Source organism: Protopterus annectens, chromosome 14.part0 (genome assembly GCF_019279795.1).
Source record: "Protopterus annectens isolate FY-2018-M chromosome 14.part0, PAN1.0, whole genome shotgun sequence".
In the NCBI taxonomy this organism is placed as follows: Eukaryota; Metazoa; Chordata; order Ceratodontiformes; family Protopteridae; genus Protopterus; species Protopterus annectens.
In genome coordinates, this window is record NC_056748.1 from 1,111,999,449 (window position 1) to 1,112,019,500 (window position 20,052).

The window sequence follows — 20,052 nt, forward strand, 5'->3', positions numbered from 1 at the left end:
AATCTGCCTTGTCGCCATCGCAACAGACTGTTTTATAGGAACCAAACTAAATACAGTCACAATGACCTTAAGCCTTCCTCCAGAAAGAGTTTGTCTTTTACAAAAACAAATCCTAGACCTGCTTCCAAAGACAAAAGCTTCAGTCTCGATGGTACTCGAATTGCTAGGAACGATGGTGGTAGCGATCTTTGCCATTCCTCTGGGTCGGATGCACATGTGAGTACTTCACTGGCTCCTGTTCTCTCAATGGTCCTTTCAGGAACTTCCAATGTCACACCAAATCATAATAACGAATACGTGCAAGAAGGACCTTCAGTGGTGGCTGACATCTCAACAAGTAACTCCAGGCCATCCATTTGTTCTACCCACTCCTATAGCCACAGTGACCACGAACGCTTCCTTGATAGAGGGGGGCATTATCAGGGAAACACAGCCCAAGGCACGAGGAAGAAGCATGAGGCTCATCTGCATATTAATGTCCTGGAGATGAGAGCAGTACTCCTAGAACTGCAGTCCTTTCAAGACTCTCTTCCTCTGAGAACAATTGCAGTTCAGACAAACAATATGTCAGTGGTCTGGTACACAATCAAACAAGGAGGAACCAAATCTTATTCCCTGTGTTGAGAGGCTGTGAGAGTGTGGCAGTGGGCAACTTCCACCCAACACTTTCTGATAGCAACACACATCCAATGTGATAGCAGACAAGCTAAGCAGGGCAATTCTTTTGCCTCACAAGTGGTGGATTTTTCGACAGATGGGGCCAGCCTTGCCACAATCTCTTTGCAACCCCAACAAACACGAAATGCAGCAGCTACTTCACCCTAATCCCCCCACCGGGGGATGCCCCAAGGGATGCACTGGTGCACAGTTGGCCCCTGGGTCTCCTTTATGCCTTTCCTCCTTTCCCTCTAATACCCAAAGTTTTACAGAAAGCAAAGACTCTGGAGGGACCATAATCTTAATGGCCCCTTACTGGCATCATCAAATTTGTTTTTCCCATCCTTCAGCCTCATTTATTGGAAGAACCTTGGATCCTGGACCTGGTTCCAGATCTTCTGACCCATTCAACGGGGGATCTTCATCCTTCTCTTCCCTCCCTCAAACTGACAGCTTGGCTACTCCAATTCCAAACATAGCCAGGATTCACAACCTCTCAGCTGCGGCTCAACATATTTTAACATCCTCTCATAAATCTTCTACCAGAAAGTTATATCTTAGCAAATGGAAGAGATTTTCTATATGGGTATCTCAGAATGATATTGATCCGTACCTAGCTTCAATTTCATCTATTCTGAAGTTTCTGACTAAACTTTTCAATGAAGGGGCCACTGCAGCTACCATTAGAGTTCAATTAGAAACAATCTCAAACTTTCAACTTGGTGGCCAAGGTTCTAATGTCAAGTCACATCGACTCTCTAAAGCCTTTATCAAGGGTACTTTTCACTTGAGACCACCCATTAAACTCCAGCCATGCCATGGAATCTAAATTTTGTCCTTTCCCAAATTACATTACCTCCTTTCGAACCAGCTTTATCATGTGATTTGAAATATCTCTCATGGAAGACCATATTTTTAATAGCTATCATTTCTGCTCGGAGGATTTCTGATTTACAGGCCTTGACCATCAAACCTCCTTATCTGATATTCCATAATGACAGAGTCTCACTCAGAACTAATCCATAATTTTTACCCAAAGTTTGTTCAGAGACAAATCTCAACCAATCTATTGAATTGCCCATTCTCTTCCCTAAATACACAAATAAGATGGAACACATGCCTTACAAACGTGATGTTCATAGGCGACTCTGATTTTATTTGGACAGGACCAAACAGTTCAGAAAAACAGAACAGCTCTTTGTCTCCTTTTCAGAATCAAAGGTGCTCGAGTGACAAAAGTCACCTTGTCAGGATGGTTATCAGATTGTATTTCTTTCACTTACAGTTCAGTGAATCCTCCATTACAACAAAAAATAAAAGCCCACTCTACAAGAGCTGTATCTACCTCATCAGCCTTCTCTGCTAAGTTACGATTAGATACTATTTGTGCAGCAGCACCTACCTGGTTAAGGCATCATACCTTCATCACTCATTACAAAGTAGACAAGGCCTCCAGGGGACAGGGCTTCCTTTGGTTCCACTGTTCTGAAGAGCATTTTCCTGTGTGACACCTGAGAAAGATGGTGCTTGGGACGCTACCCATCAGTAAGAATGAATGGTGAGATAGAACAACTTCACATAAAGAAGTTATGTACTCACCATAACATTCCATGTGAGTTGTTCATCTCACCTTCATTCTTACGATCCACCCTCCAACCCCCATCCAGTCTACTTGAGGTCCGAAACTTCTTTTATTTATGGTGTATAGTCTCTTATCCAGTTCTTAGGGTGGCATATTAATAGTCATAGGTAGCCAATTGGCAGCAAACAAGATCTGAGGGAAGATCAAGGTGCATCATGGGATAGGAAGTTGGCCTCAATCTGGTTAAAGACCTCGAGCTTTTGCAGTTGGCCAAGTTAGAGCCAAGAATTGGCTCCGAACCGATCAGTAAGAATGAAGGCGAGATGAACAACTCACATGGAACATTATGGTTCTCTGCATGCTTTACAAGCCTTAAGTGTAGCTTGTATATCTGTTACACTCTGAGTGAGAAAACATTGTCAGATTTGTTATTAGATATCACACCTTCTTTCTTTATCTGTCTAGACCACAAACAAGTTTTGTCAAGATGCCTTCAGAAATTATTCTTGAGATGAGAGTACACTCTTCTGGTACATTACTCAATTTCTTATCTTAAAAGGTCATTCAGAATTTGCAACCTTGACAAAAGAGTTAGGTCCTGCTTGAATAATCCCCACATTGGGAGGCTTGGCAGGATTATATCACCACCCACTCTATGACCAAAAAAAAGATACTTCACTAATTCCTTCGTGACACTTGTTGGACTTAGTAGCTAACCCTTTCCTTTTTAGACAATAAAGAAAGTCCATAAAAAACTCAGAACCCTATATAGATGCATAAATTACCTCGCCAATGACGGTAAAATCACCATCGCAAGAATCCACCTACTATCCACACTCCTCTATGCCTCCCCCATACTCATCAACCTAAACAAAGCAGACTTTTAACAAACTAAATAGCTGCTATAATAAAATAGCTAGGTTTGCTACTGAGTCATCCTTCTGGACACATCACTGCCTATCCTGGCTAGAATTAACCATCCTGCTCACATATAACTAGCTTACTATAGCTCACCAAATTCTATATTATCTTGATAGAGTTCCTGTTCTTCAAGGTCTACTTAATATCTACTCTAACAAATGCCTATTAAGATCCACCAATAAAGCACTGGTTGACACAGGCAAATGCAGCAATAGCTCCGGGGGCTCCTTGTTTTCCATTTCTGTTGCAAAAGCATGGAATACCATCCCTGTAGATATCAGGACCACTGTAAACAAAAATAATTTCAAAAAAACTCCTCTGGTCCCATGTATATCATTTTTGGTTATGTAATTGTTCTGATCCTGGGTAGCTTCACTTAATTAGATCACATCATAACTGAACAAAATAATAACTCAAAACTTGTAAAACCAAAAAAGGCGAAAAACAAGTCGGAAAACAGTACAAACGGAATTTAATAAAATGAGCGCTTTCGGAATAGTCAATGCTCTTCCTTCATCAGATCCAAATACAATACATTTACGTGGTTTTATAGTGAAACCACGTTCCAATTAAACAATTAATAAAATCACATGTTGTAAAAACTTAAAGTAACAACCAGCTTCGCATCCCAAAACATTATATGGTTAATATACTCAAATAGTAGATCAAAATTACTTCCATTGGTCTACCCTTAAATAAAAGTTGATTATATAAAATTTCTTTTAAACAGCTCAAGTACACACTAATAAAATCTGCATATTTACCTTCTAACAAAAAGTTAACGCTTAAGTGCTAGGAGTTTAAGAAAGCATTTAATAGAAATGCTCCCATTAAGCCCTGGAGGAATATGGGCAACACTCCTAATTTGCCATAAAAGTTCCTCTATTTCCAATTTTATCTGCCATGGCCCACCCCTCTCGTCCTGTACCACTTGTTTAAGTACAGTAAATTTAAAATTATGATTGGGAAACAGATGTATATGTTTAGCCAAAGCATTTGTCATATCTCCTTTGACTATTGCGTATTGGTGCTCGTATATACGCTGTTTGAGTTTCCTTTCTGTCTTCCCTATGTAAAAAGCAGTACAGTTTTGGCAAATAGCTGCATAGACAATTCCCCTAGTGTCACAATTATATCTACCCTGCACTTTATAGCTTTTACCATTTATTATAAATTGATATGCAGTGTTTAAATGCCTACATTGTTGGCAAGATCCACATTTGGTCATGCCTTTGTTCCTAAACACTGAAGGTTTTTTGTGGTATTCAAGCAATGATTTTAAATTGTGCCCACGTCGATAAGTAATTTTAGGCCGGTCTCCAAAAAGACTGTTAAGACAACTATCTTCTGTGATGAGGACCCAGTTTTTGTGCAGAATTTCTCTAATAAGGGCATGGTCAATGTTATATGTGCACAAAAAGCTAATGGTGAAATTTTTAGTACTTCCATCAGAAGCGTTAGTTTGTTTATCTAGGAAATTAGCTTGTTCAACTACATTGTTCGTAGATAATGTTGGCTCCTAGAACACCGGCCCTGTTTGGCACACCAAAGATCCATATGAGTTTTGTTGACCCTCCATTTAGACCTATAGTAGATGGTCATGGGTCCATCACCTATGGTTGTGCCAAATATGTGGATACCATTTTAAAACCTTTAATACATAAGGAGCGGCAATTATGTAAAGATTCTTGGAGTTTTTTAAGTGAACTCGGTAAGATTCCATTCCATCCTGAATACAAGTTTCTGACAATTGATGTCAGAGACTTGTATACAGTCATTTCCCAGGCCTTGGGTTTAGAGTGGATCAGGGAATTTATGGCACAAAAGAAAGTTAGTGAAAATACAATCTATGTAGTTGCGACTCTTTTGGAGATTGACCTTAGTAATAACTACATGTGGTTTGAAGGAAAAATATACCTTCAAAAAACCAGGGTTGCCATGGGGTCTCCCTGCGGAGGAAGCTTCGCTAACTGCGTCATGGCATATTGGGAGAACATGTTATTATTCAAAAACCCATTTTTCCAGAAATATGTTGCTTGGTACACCCGTTACCAAGACAATATGTTTTTATTATGGCAAGGCCCCAGTGAAATTGTCCAAGACTTTGTAATTTCTATTACGTCTTTGACACATTTTTTGAATTTACTTATAATTTACAGTCTGATAACATCAATTTCTTGGACATTCACATCTATAAAGCCATGTCACAGGGTAGGTTTAAAAGTACTATATTTAGGAAACCTACTTATTCTAATTCACTCCTTCATTTTTCTAGCTGCCATCCTTACTATCAGAAAAGGACTATCGTCAAAGGACAGATCGTTAGGGCAGCTAGAATGATTTCAGATGACAATGATTTTATGAAGGAATGTGAATTAATTGAGAACATGTTTCTTAATAGAGGGTATCCTTTAGTATTAATTTCCAAGATTACTACAGAAGTAACCATTAAAAGGCAAATAGGGCACTTTAAACCTTTATTATCTACGAACAATGTAGGAGATATGACAAACGCTTTGGCTAAACATATACATCTGTTTCCCAATCATAATTTTAAATTTACTGTACTTAAACAAGTGGTACAGGACAAGAGGGGTGGGCCATGGCAGATAAAATTGGAAATAGAGGAACTTTTATGGCAAATTAGGAGTGTTGCCCATATTCCTCCAGGGCTTAATGGAAGCATTTCTATTAAATGCTTTCTTAAACTCCTAGCACTTAAGCGTTAACTTTTTGTTAGAAGGTAAATATGCAGATTTTATTAGTGTGTACTTGAGCTGTTTAAAAGAAATTTTATATAATCAACTTTTATTTAAGGGTAGACCAATGGAAGTAATTTTGATCTACTATTTGAGTATATTAACCATATAATGTTTTGGGATGCGAAGTTGGTTGTTACTTTAAGTTTTTGCAACATGTGATTTTATTAATTGTTTAATTGGAACGTGGTTTCACTATAAAACCAAGTAAATGTATTGTATTTGGATCTGATGAAGGAAGAGCATTGACTATTCCGAAAGCGCTCATTTTATTAAATTCCGTTTGTACTGTTTTCCGACTTGTTTTTCGCCAATTAGATCACATCATCCTTTAACCTTCTATGAAAGCTTGCAACAACTCCTTTCTATACTCTTAATCAATCAATGTGTGTTTACTGTACTAGCCCCGATGAATGTAACCAAATGACTGAACAACATGTCCTTTCAGCTGTATTGTTTATTGTAACACACTGTGCTCCTTATAGTATATTTACTTTTTGCTCCTTTCTTGGCCTTGAACCTGTAACTTAACTTTTTGACTCTGTACTGTACTATTTGCTGTACTAATCTTTGTGAAGCTTTTCTCCCCGGGCCTCCACTGAAAATGGGATCCATGCCCAGTCGGACCAGTAAACAAATGCAAAATAAATAAATAAATACATTTTCAGTCTGCCTAACGCCTTCCTAACAGGTTGCATGCGTTCTTTGCCAGGACTGCTTGTAGTTATATTTTCTAGGTAAGCAGGAGCATATTCCCTGGCTCCTGCTACGAAGTGATGTACAAATATCTGGAAGGTTGCTGGAGCATTCTTGATCTCAGAAGACATCTTGGATAACTCCTATAACCCAAAATGAATCACAAAGGCTGACTTCCCCATTGCTGCGTACTCAAGGGTTCCTGCAAGTAGCTCAGGTCATTAGTATTTAGATACTTGGCTCCACCTATTTTTTTTCTAAGGCTTAATCTGCTATGGACATGTAGTAATCATATGACTCTGTGTGACTATTCAGTTTAATTTTGTGTGTAGAGAACCTGATGTTATCATTTTTATTTGATACTAGTACCACTGGAAAGGCCCAAGGGCAGTTGAAATTCTGAATTAACCCCAGTCCAAGTATCTCCTGCAGTTCCTCTCTTAAGGTTTGCTTTGTCCATAAATTTCCCTGATTGATGGTCCATTGAGGTTCTGTTTCTACATGGGTATCATCCAGTTTGGTAGCATGGCTTACTAGATGTCATGTCCCCAAGTTACTGTAGTACTGCCTGTATCTCCAAATCCTGGGTAAGAGATAGCTGCAGTGAAAGGGCTACATCATCCACGGAGGTGTCAGGCCACACCTCACAGACACAAGATCCCCTTCCAATTCGTCCTCTAACCAACTGCATCTACTGTGTACCAGTGACCCTCTATCATTGTAGAGTTTCACTATGTTAGTGTGGTAGAGTGTGTGTGTTTGCCTCCTGTGTGACAGTTCTACCATGTAGTTATTACAACTTAACTTTCTCCCAATAATGAAAGGACTTTGCCATGCTGTCTGCATTTTATTGTCTAACAGACACAAGCACCATCACTTTCTATCTCTGGTTCTGGCTGACTGGTCATAACATTTATTTATTTATTTAACATTTGTTGACTGGGAAAGTCCGACTTGAAATGAGCCAATTTTCAGCAGAGGCCCGGGAGAAACACTCCAGACGCATGTCTTTGAAATGTGGGAGGAAACTGGAATACCCGGAGGAAACCTAGAAAAATGCAGAAGGGACATTCAGACTCCACACAGAAGACACCCCACCCTAGAATCGAACTGGAGAACCTCTTGCTGTGAGGTGACAATGTTAACCGCTGCACCACTGTGCGACCCACATAACAGACTTTTTGCTGCTCTTGTACTTCTGCTGGATGTTCTTGTGCCATCACCATGGGTCACCATGGGCTCCCTAAGCTTGGACCTGTCTTTTAGGACATTTTATAAAGACTCCTTGTGGTAATCATAATCGTTCTCCCACTCATCGAGAAATAAATCCAGGGACCCCCCATACAAGGACTCAAAGTATCAAAATCCAATTGATTCCTTGGGTACCTTTCTGCATTTAAAGAGGAAATGGGGCACATATTTGTATCTTCCTGCTTAAAGTGGTCAAAAATGTTTTCAACTTGGTCTGTTTTGTGGTGTTAAATCTTCTTTGCCAGAGCATTGGTGTGAATGCGAGGAAGTGGTCTTTAAATGATTTAACTCACAATGCTTTCACAAACAGGCCAGAATGTCCAACATTAATATATCATCTTTTATGTCAGTAATTATCTTAGGAACCTATCCTGCTGAACATTTCTAACATAGCATTTGCAAGTTTATCTGCTTAAATAGAGAAGACAGCCAACACCTCAGGCTATCTAGTAGCAAAAACCACAACCATCAGGATATACCTCTTACCTGTAGGTTCATAGTTTCATAGGTGTTTACTAGCATAATGACCACAAGGGCTTTTTAAGCCTAGCCATGCATCCCAAATCTCTGACAAATTCTGATACCCTTGATAAGTGTAAGCTTGGGCCTGGGAAATTAATCATTTACAGGTTACCTGAGTCCATTAGAGACATTGGTGCCAAACCAGGGACTAATTTCCGGTTTCCCATCCAGTTGTCCAAGTTGCATTTGAATTGGGTTAGGGAGGAACTCTGCTTCACATGGATGGGGAGCCTGTTCCATAGATGGGGTAGTCTCTGGGATACATATCTATTTCTCCAGCAGGTCCCATTTATATTGCAGGCAAGGCTTAAGTCTTTAGAATGGGTAATTCTGGTGCAGTCTTGTTTGTGGAGATGCAGGAGGTCTATCAGACTGTGGTCTGACAATGCCCTGTATGCCAGGCATAGATCTCCCCTCAAAAGCCTGTAGGAGACAAAATCCAGGGAAAGGGACTTGAGGCGGTCTGCATAGGACATTTTACTTATGCCCTGTATTATTTTAGTGAGGAACCTCTGTGGACACTACAATTGTTGGCTATGCCTGGTTAGGTGCATACCAAAGGGGGCATTGAACTCAATGATAGGTCTGATGAATGCTGAATACAGTGAAACAATGACTTCCTTGGACTTAGATGCCAAACCTTTGTTTATAAGTTGCCCAACATAGAATGATTTCATCACAACTGCAGACACGTGATTATCAAAGGCTAGATTACTAGATTATTATCTATGTATGTCCCTAACTGTAGATCTTGGAGTACTAGGATGCTGCATAATGTCAGTAGCTGCTGCATGAAATGGGCCCTCAATAAAAGGCAAATGCATTGAAGCAGCTTTAGTTTTACTTCCTGTCATTAGTTTTACTTCCTGTCATTAGTTTTACTTCCTGTCATTAGTTTTACTTCCTGTCATGCTGCCTTCCGGCTGTGTTCATATATCCTGCTCACATGTCATTCACAATACATTAGCAATAGAAATAATATACATTATGTACAAGCCTTCTTTTTGTGTGCTTTTTATCCTGATTGTATGGCCTGAAAAGGAAGTATAGTGAGCTATGGCCAGATGTGGCTATCAGTAGCCCCTTGGTACTACAAGCTATTGTATCACTTCTCCCTATGGCCTGCCTTCAGGAGTCCATTCTTTGTCTAATAATAATTTGTCCTAGTATGCAGAGTCCACATATCCTTGAGGATTAGGAGCCTTCAAGGTTACTTCATTCAGGTTTTGCAAAGTAAGGTCTGAGAGCTGAGGCTATCTCAGTTCTTTTTTGGTGGCCTTCCTAAACTCCCACAGCAAAGGAAGTCTGCTATCCTCCGACAGTGACACCATGTATTCATACCTGCTAGTACCACCTAACTTTCCAATCCAAGTTAGTCCAGGTTAGTTCTAGCCAGTGGCACTACAAAGGTACCCCTCCAAAGGCTCCAACTAGAGTGAACTGCTTGAGCAAGGATTTTTTCTTTTTATCTGCTGCAAGCTTAACAATAATTACATCCCTCTTAGCAATGGTTTCTTCCCCTCCACAAGGGTAGGGAGCAGACCTTCATGGCATTACAGTGAGTGGTTGCATCTAGTTAACCCACTACTGTAATGGTGTTACCACTACCTGCTGCTTCTTGTGTCTTCTGTTCCCCCATGTAGTCTCAGACATTGGTGTCATACATGCCTCCTTTCCTACACTCAAAACATTTAATTCTATGACATAATCATGTTCTAGAACATGTTTGGGTCATGGATATTCTAGGTCTGGCTTCTTCCTCCATCCCCTATGGGTCCCCTTTTACCCATGCATTCTGCTATGTACCTTCTTCCTGTGTACTTGTGAGCTACTAGACGTCCCCTTCCATCCATATCTCTTGAACAGAGTTGTACCCCTAGTCTGCCAACCAGATTCTCATACCCATAGACAGAGTCCTGAGTGCTTGTCCCTCAGTAAAAGGTTTGTTAGCTTTTCAAATGTTGTGACTTGACATCTGCTAAGCCACCTAGGAACGTCAGTGCTTAGTTCTGCTGTATGATCATTCACACTGTCATCTGTCTTTCTTATATGCTCTCTTAATTTCTTTCAATATACTTCACAAGTCAGTTTAAAACCATCAAATAAACTTTGATTAACTTAAACAAAAGTCAAACAGTCTACAGCATTCATGTTTCATACAGAATTTATTGTCTTATGCAAGAGCAAAGGAGTAAAAAAACGCAAACTTGAGCTGGGTCAGTGGGTAACATTGGTTACACTCCCTTTCAATTGCCCACTTGAAACTATCAAAGTCATCCCTGCCTTTATACTATGGAAGTCATTTCATACTGACCTTGACAGTTATGGTTCTACATTCCCCCCTGACCTTGACAGTTATGGTTCTACGTTCCCCCCTGACCTTGACAGTTATGGTTCTATGTTCCCCCCTTCCCAGTATTCATACTTCTTTGGTAAAGAACCAACATTTCCTTTTCATGTTCGCACTGGTTCTACCATTCTTCAGCTAGTTACCACTGCTTTTGTGTCTGAAGCTGCTTTTATTCCCTCACAGCTGCCTCAAGCTCCAGAAAGTTCAACTTTAGCTTCCATCTCCTTAAAACAAGCTGGTTTAAGGGGTCATGTGGGGACAGTAAGAACAGCCCTTTTCCTGTGTGTTGCACACCCCAGCACATGCTAATCTGTTACCAGATTTTTTGGACTGCATTCTAGCTGCACACAAGGCTGCTATCATCTGTTACTTGGACATACTGTCATGTGAACTTTATACTCTTTAGTCAGCTGTGACTGATATCTTGGCATATTCTGCTTAGTTCATTATTGCACGTTTCCTAGCTATTCTAAGCACATGAATTACATCAATGCTGTGAATTTTGTATCGCTGTATATTTACATTGTGCCTGCAACAGTCCATACACATTTGGTGTTAAAACTATTTATAGGCTACAAAAATCAAATTCATTAGCCACACCACTGCTTACCACAGTGAAAAATGACAGGAGACAGGGTCTGTGGTATTTGAATCTGATACATTGCCCACCAGTAAAATCTTAAATCTCTAAACTAAATAAAATAAAATTGAAGACCCCATCTAACCCTGGAACTGTAAGGAATTATTCTAAGGCAAACTTCCTACTAAGTGATACCCTGTCAAAATTTCAAGTCCCCCCCCACAAAAAAAAAGCATGAGAACACAGCTGCTTATTTGGAATTGTTTATGAAGACCCTCTACCATCATGTTAAGGGCTGTATAGAGACAGCTGTACCTATGTGGAAAAAGTACAGGACAAACTCAAAAACCAAGCCACCCTGGTGGAATCCCAACATCAAGAAGCTGTATAACAAAAGAAAGAAAATCATGGCAAATATTAGGAAGCAGAGTATCCATCGTTAAAAACTCCCACGACAATCTCAAAATGAAACTCACAGTGCTAATCAGGTCTACCAAAGCCAAATCTGAGATAAAAATACTTTCCCAGGCCAAAGACAATCACAAAGCATTCTTTGGTTATGTCTGCAACCTCAAAGGCAATGTGTTGAACTAGTGGCAAATGGAGCCACATTTATTGAGCCAGAAGCTATAGTAAATCTACTGGCCAACAAATTTATCTCCAGTTTTACCCCCCTTCCCCCAGACAACCATCAGAAAATACCCTTGACCATAACTCTCCCAACTGTCATTAAGGAACAGGTCATCAATGCACTCTCCAAGACTAAGAACACTGCATCAGTGCACTGTGATAATATCCTAGGATGTCTCCTTAATAGTATGAAACACAACCTGTCAGGATGACTACAATCACTGCTTAACCACAGCCTTTGACAGAATTCTTGACAGGTTTGTAAAGGACTGCAACTGTCATTCCATTGCACAAAGGTAGGTCGTCTAAGGACCCAGGTAACTACAGACCCATAAGTCTAACTAGTCTCATATGCAAAAACCCTGAAAAGAATTACCATGGAGATGATAAACAATGACATGGAAGGGAGGAGGGAAACTGGCCTGTAGTTTGAGAACTCAGTAGAGTAGCCGCCTTTGTGAAGAGGGATGGATGATGTAAGAGACTTTCCAGAGTTTTATTCTGATGATGTCCTGAGGATAGTTGGACAAAAGCATTTAATCTCTTAATAAATGTTTGATTTTATTGTTTTAGTTTCCTCTGTGTGTTTCTATCTGTGCACTTTGCTCCTAGCCACCTGGGTTTATTTTTTTGGTTGTTTTTTGGTGGCCTTCCTTCATGTTTATAGTTTTATAATTTACTTCTGCGAAGCCAAGACCAAAGTCAAGGGCCTCTGGTTGACCAAGTTTGCAGATGATTGCAAACTAGGGGCAGTCATTGAATCCTCAATGACACACATACCTTCAAAGAAGGTAGAGCCATGGTCTAAAACTCAGTGTCAAGAAATGCATAATAGTATCCCTGGAGAAGACTGCTGCCCCTAGAAACTACCACATTGATAAAAGACTCCTAAGAGCAGACCCAATATTTAGGCATTAAGGCATACATGTAGATAGACACCTGGACTTTGACCATTATGTCTGGAAATCATTCTATATTGTGCAACCTATAAACAAGGGTATGGCATCTAGTTTCAAGGATGCCACTGTTCCACTGTACTCTAACCTTGTCATAAAAATCATTTGAGTACAATGCCCACTTTGGTATGTACCTGATCAGATATATGCAAGAAATTTAGAGGCCACAGATTTTCCTCACAAAAATAATACATGGCCTTAGCAACATGTCCTATATGGACTACCTCAAAACCCTACCCCTGTACTCAGTCTCCTACAGACTGCTATGTAGCAATCTATGCTTGGTCTACAAAGCATCATCTGATCCCACTCTGAAGGACCTGTTGCATATCTACAAAACAAATAGTGTTCATTTAGTGACCTAAACTCAGTCTGCAACATAAACATGATATGTTGGAGGAGAGGTATATTTATCAGAGACTACCTCTTCTGTGGAGCATGCTTCTCATGCAAGTGAAGCATAGTCTTCCCTAACCCAATCCAAGCATAACTTGGAACAGTGGGACGGAATTGGAAACTTACACCTGATCAGGCACCTATGTCTCTAGTAGTCAGAGGCAGCTTATAAATGGTTGACCATCCATGATCAAGTCTAAATATACCCATTAAAATAACACTAGGCTATCAAAAGTTGTCAGATACATTTGGGAAGCATAGTTAGGCTTAAAAAGTCCTCCTGGGGTCATTAACCTAATAATCAACTGTGAACTTATAAAGTATACATAAAGCAAGCAAATAAAAGTCACTATGCAATTCACTAAGTGCAGCTTGGTCTCAAGAGGATGCATGAAATATGCACTGCTGACCTTCGTATATGTCTACATCTACATCATCTACACCAAAGAGTTGCCTTCACATTGACTACCCAAATGAGCAGAGTCTTTGGTCTAGCTTCTCATACCACCTTTCTCACAATTCTCCATGGGTTTCAGTACCTTTGAGTGATCCCTTACCACAGTAACTACTTTGAACTAATTTTTACACATACACTCACAAACTTACACACATACACAAACACAAATGTCCAGGAAATGCTTGGTAATGTTTTCCAGTAATACAGTCTTCTGTCCTTGGCCAAGTTAGTAAACTGCGACCACCCCAGATTACATTGCTTGTAGTCTAACTGTTGTCCACTCTTGATAATCAGCCAAATAATTATGAAAGCAAATGGCAGTGTGTAGCAAAGCATTCTGTCCATTTAGAGGTAGATGACAGCAGCTTGTCATTATTTAGCAATAAATAACCTCTAATTAATCAATAAGTAAGTAAGTAGATAACTTTGCCAGAATTTTCTTTATAAAAGTGAATAAATACAAATACTTAAGAATGAATGGGTTAAACAGTACAGTTAACATTTAAAATGCTAAGAGACAGAAAATTATCATTTTAATCAAGCAAATTACAAGAAAGAAAAAAGTAGACTTTCACTTTTCTATTTCCTGATATAAAGAGTGAACTGATACCTAAACCAAACTGACTGAGTTTCTAGACATATTGCAGGCAGAAGCAACTTGCAGAGAAGTCTCAGTTTTGTACATCACTCTGTATAACATGGTCCCCAGGATTGTGCTTTCATGACTTCCTTTGCTTTTTTCTGTTTCTTTCTTTTCATACTTCTCACAGATTCAACTGAGCAGTGCTTCACATTTAACAACTAATGAGTTGGTTTACTTGTTCTTGGTTAACTTTCACTTTAATGAATATTCTAATTGCACTTTTAAACTTCATTAGCTTCCGGGCTTAAGAACAGCCATGTATTTTGTAATCAAATGGCAGAACAATTTGCTAAAGCAAATCTGCTTTATGTTTCACATCCTTTGTATATATCAGAAGACATTTACAATGTTCAGTTACAACTTTAAATACTTTTTTATAGATTTCACAAGATGAGGTTGTAGGTTCCTATATTTTCATGCCACTGAAAAAAACACATTGTGGATTAAATCACATTTTTGTTTAGTTCACCTGCTGCAGGTTTATAAAACTTAAGCATAGCTCATATGTCTGTTACATTCTCACTCAAAACTAGGGAAGAATTTCCTCAAATATCACCGTATTTAATGCAGTACATTGTCTGTATACTGTTTATTTATAATATGTGGCAAAAAGAACAGAGAAGTTAGGAAAAAGTACTCCAAGGAGAGTTGCCTGCACTAACTATCCTCAAACCAAAAAAAAAAGAGCTCCTGTGATAGTGCAATAATTTCTAATCATTCTGTTAGACAGCTACCACTGTTAATGTGAATGCATGTTCTCTTAGACAGCTACCACTGTTAATGTGAATGCATGGCAATAGTGCTAGCAAATAATATCTGTGATGCTTCACTTCTTCATTAATGATTGTGCACCCCAAGACCTTCCAGCTTCTGGTGGCACCCAGCCTCTTGAATGTTATCATGTATGAGGGCAGATCTATGCTTGGCGGGTACCTGTCAAATCTTCAAACACTCAAAATTTCAAACGTTACATGGTCGAGACCAAACGTTCGAAATTTTGAGCACTCGAAGATAGACTTTCAACGGCACCATATGGTGCAGATAGGGAGAATTTCCCTTTTCTGCACTGAAGTGCGGTCTCAGAGTTGGTATATTTAAGTAGGGGAGTGGAGGGGTGCTGGGGGGCTTGCCCCCCTGCCTACACTGTTAAAGTGTTTTTTTCTGTGCTTTTTTTTTTTTTATGTTCGAACATCCAAATATCGAACATTTGGTTTCGACCATGTAATGTTCGACATTATGGATGTTCGAACATTTAACATAGACCCTGCTTGGCATACAGGTAATTGTCAGACCCCACTCTGATGGACCTCCTGCATATCCGCAAAACAAACAGTACCAGAATTACCCGTCGAAAGACTTAAACCTTGCCTGTGATATAAATAAGACCTGCTGGAGAGATAGGTATGCATTCCAGAGACTACCCCATCTATGGAACAGGCTCCCCATCCATGTGAAGCAGAGTTCCTACCTAACCCAATTCAAGTGCAACTTGGACAATTGGATGGGAAACTGGAAATTCATCCCTGGTTTGGCACTTATGTCTCTGATGGACACAGGTAACCTGTAAATGGTTCATCTCCCAGGCCCATGGTTACACTTATCAAGGGTATCAGAGCTTGTCAGAGATTTGGCATGCATGGCTAGGCTTAAAAAGGCCCCTGTGGTTATTAGCCCAGTAAACCCCTATGAGCCTATGGGTTAAAATACAGCCTAACAGACAACACTCACCTGTGTGGTGGTGTTTTTTTTTTTTTTTTTTTTGCTGAATAGTTAGCCCCATAAGAGATTTCAGTATTAAACTTGTGACGTTCACTGGATAGGTAAGTAAAAAAGGAATTCTAACATAGGGGGCTGTACTTTCTATAGCCCTGCCTCAAATATAATAACTGCCCTGAGAAAGCAGTAACCTTGGGCTTAGGATATACACCTGCTGCACTTGTATTTCCACCACAGGTTCAAAGATCGCAGTTATGTCCCGCAGAATTGCAATACACAAGCTGTTTATGTAAATGTCAACAATATTTTGCAAAGAGGCCAATGACCACAAGGGCCTTTTTAAGCCTAGCCATGCATCCCAAATCTCTGACAGGTTCTGATACCCTTGATAAGTGTAACCATGGGTCTGGGAATGCATGGATCATGCAATCCCTAACAGAACCAAGATGCTATCCTCCAAAAAAAGAAAGGAAGCCAATCTGGTGGTCCCCTGCCATAAAAAAACTCTACAACAGAAGAAAGAAGCTGTTGCAAAAAAGAGTTAAATCCCATGATTGGAGGAAGTCCCTCGTCAGCCTCAGTAAGAAGCTGAGATCCCTCATAAAATCCTCCAAAGCTAGTTATGAAAACAAAATCGCCACTGGCTCTAAAGACAACCACAAAGCATTCTATAGCTTTGTCAGGAATCTCAATGGGAACACTCAGATCTGCTCTGAGTTACAGCACAATGGCACTAAATATACAGAACCAACTGATATTGCCAACATCCTGGCAGATAGGTTCAGTGCTAACTTTAACCCCCTCTCATCCCCTAAAGGGCCCATCTCTATACCAGAAGAATGCAAAGTTCCTGTAATCATGGCTGCACAGGTAAAAAACACACTCTCCAAAGCCAAGAACACAGCATCCATGGGACCAGACAACATCCCAGGCTGCGTTCTACATGAATTACAGAATGAACTGGCACCCCTCCTAAGCACCATGTTCAGTCATAGCCTCATCTCAGGCTATGTGCCCACTGAATGGCGCACAGCGACGGTTATCCCACTCCACAAGGGGGAGCCACCACAGACCCCGGGGAACTACCGCCCCATTAGCCTGATGAGCCTGGTCTGCAAGGCTATGGAACATATCATCATGGAACTTATAAGCAATGACATTGGTAATCTCCAAACTCTGGACCCCACCCAGTTTGGGTTTGTAAAAGGCAGATCATATCTCCTAAACCTGATAGACTTCTTTGAAGTGGTCACCAAAGCCGTAGATGAGGGTAAGGTGGTTCACACAGCCTATCTAGATCTTGCCAAGGCTTTCGACACCATCCCCCACTCTGGAATTATAGATAAACTCACTAAACTAGGTATAAATCCCTATGTCATAAGATGGGTTGCCAACTGGCTCACTGACAGAGCCCACACTGTGAAAGTAGCAGACTCCAAATCCAACTTCAGACCAGTGACAAGTGGAGTACCACAGGGTTCAGTCCTGGGTCCTCTCCTGTTTGGTATCTACTTCTCTGAAGTACAGACTAACACAGAAGGTCTTTGTCTAATGAAGTTCCCAAATGACTGCAAACTAGGGGCCATAATCAAAACTCCAAACGATGTGGACTTCCTACAAAAGGGCCTCGCAGAGACAGATGCCTGGTGTCAAAGCCATGGCCTCAAGCTCAATGCCAAAAAGTGCATTGTCATCCCTTTTGGTAAAAACTCTGTACCCATGAACTACCACATAGGCGGTAGTCAACTTAACACCAAAAGTGTGATAAGAGACCTTGGGACACGGGTGGACAGTAGTCTCTCCTTTGATAATCACATTGCCACAGTAGTCAGGAAATCCTTCCACGTGGCACACATCATCACAAAGGGTTTCTCATCCAGGAAAAAAGAGGTCATTGTTCCCCTCTACTCGTCACTCATTAGACCCATTATAGAGTACAATGCCCCTTTTGGTATGCAACTCACAAGACATCTACAACAACTGGAAAGGCCGCAGAAATACCTCACAAAGAGGATTACCGGCCTCAAACAGATGCCCTATGCAGACCGCCTCAAAAAACTTCAGCTTTACTCAGTCACATATCGCCTACTCAGAGGCGATCTCTGCCTAACATACAAAGCTATGTCAAACCCAGAGCTTTTGGACATGTTCCAGTTAAAGAAATCGCAATCCCTCCGAGCTACATGCTCTAGGGGCCTAAACCTTGTCACCACAATAAATGGAATATGTTGGAGGGATAGATTTCTGTCCCAGAGACTTCCTATACTCTGGAACAAACTACCTATTTATATCAAACAAAGCTCCTCATTAGCACTCTTCAAGAAAAATCTTGATGATTGGATAGGAGATAGGAAATTCACCCTGGGGATCACTTCTGTGGCTCTGCTCGACAGTGGCACAGGAAAATAATTTTCTTGGGTGGCAAAAGCCAGGGTACCTTTTGGCTAGGCTTATATAGGCCCTAGGGCCAATAGCCTAGTACTTACCTATGAACCCATGAACCTATGAAATAGTATGTTGCAGTCATGTGACATGACCTTCAATGTGTAGCTAGGCAACATTTCTAAAATGTCTCTTTCTCACACAGTACAATTTTGATATATGCATGGGTCTATGTTATTTAATCAAATTTCACTTACCCGAATCTGTAATACTGAGATGACTTCATTGAAAGCTGTAATCATTGCAGCTACGAATTACCAGACTTTTTCATAGGGAATAAAACACTTGGCCACCAGGACTAAAGAGAAAAAACAGACAAAAGCTAAACCCACCCAGTGTAACCCCCACACCCCCCTAACTAAATATACCAACTCTGAGATCACACTACATTGGGGAAAAGGGCAAAGTTCACCCTGGTGGCCAAGTAGTTCATTTCCCTATAGAAAAGTCAGATAATTTGTAGCTTAGATGATTACAGTTTTCAATGAAGTCGTCTCGGCAATTAGAGATTCGGGTAAGTGGAAATTCGATTAAACAAGGTAGACTCATACACACACACACACACACACACACACACACACACACACTATGCAGAACAGTAGATAAGTCATTAGCTGTATGTACTGAAGCTAAAGTGTTTTTCAATTAGTTTTGAAAATATCCTAGAGTCTGTGGTATCACATCCTGAGTGTAAAATAACATTCTGACAACTTTACAAAATATCTTTCTTGTGGAAAGGAATGAACATCGTTACAACTGGATAAAAGCAAAAAATATCTTCCTTGTGGGGATGACTAATTTGACTGCCAGCGATTTTCCACTGGACACATGACCTAACTCCCTCCTCACCTGCATTGCATCTGCTTTGTCCTACCATTCTCACCTGCTGCCTCCCTTCATATATTTACAACTAAACTGAATTCAAATTTGTTTTTCTACTCTGTGAATAATGTTTACATGTTGTATCAATTGGCTACGGTATTATCTACGTTCTGTCATTACTCTGTGAATTTGTTCTGTTTTATTTTTTTTGTAAATTTGTTAGAATTGGTCGGTGATCAGTGTACTACACCAGTAAACAAACAAATCATAAATAGTTATTCAATTATAAATAGAATTTGTGAAACTCCCTCAAGTTCTACACAAAATATGGAAAACTCTATGGCTACTAAGAATTGCTATTCTTTTAATCAACCACTGAAGTGCTTAAATGGAAGGTATTATCCTAATCTTCTGATACAGAATAGATAGTTTCACTCCTTCCATTGTTTTAAGGACATCGCCTTGCCGTGAAGAAAAACATATACATACCCGTATTTTCCACATACTGTGGCACCTGCAACTGATCATTTTTTCTCACACTGCACCATTCTCAAGCTGTTTTTTAAAATGCATGACCACTCATGACAATGGCATTGCATGATAGTTTATTACATGCACTAGAAGGGGTGAGAACTGAAAGTTTGGGGGGTAAACTTAATATGCTATTTGCAG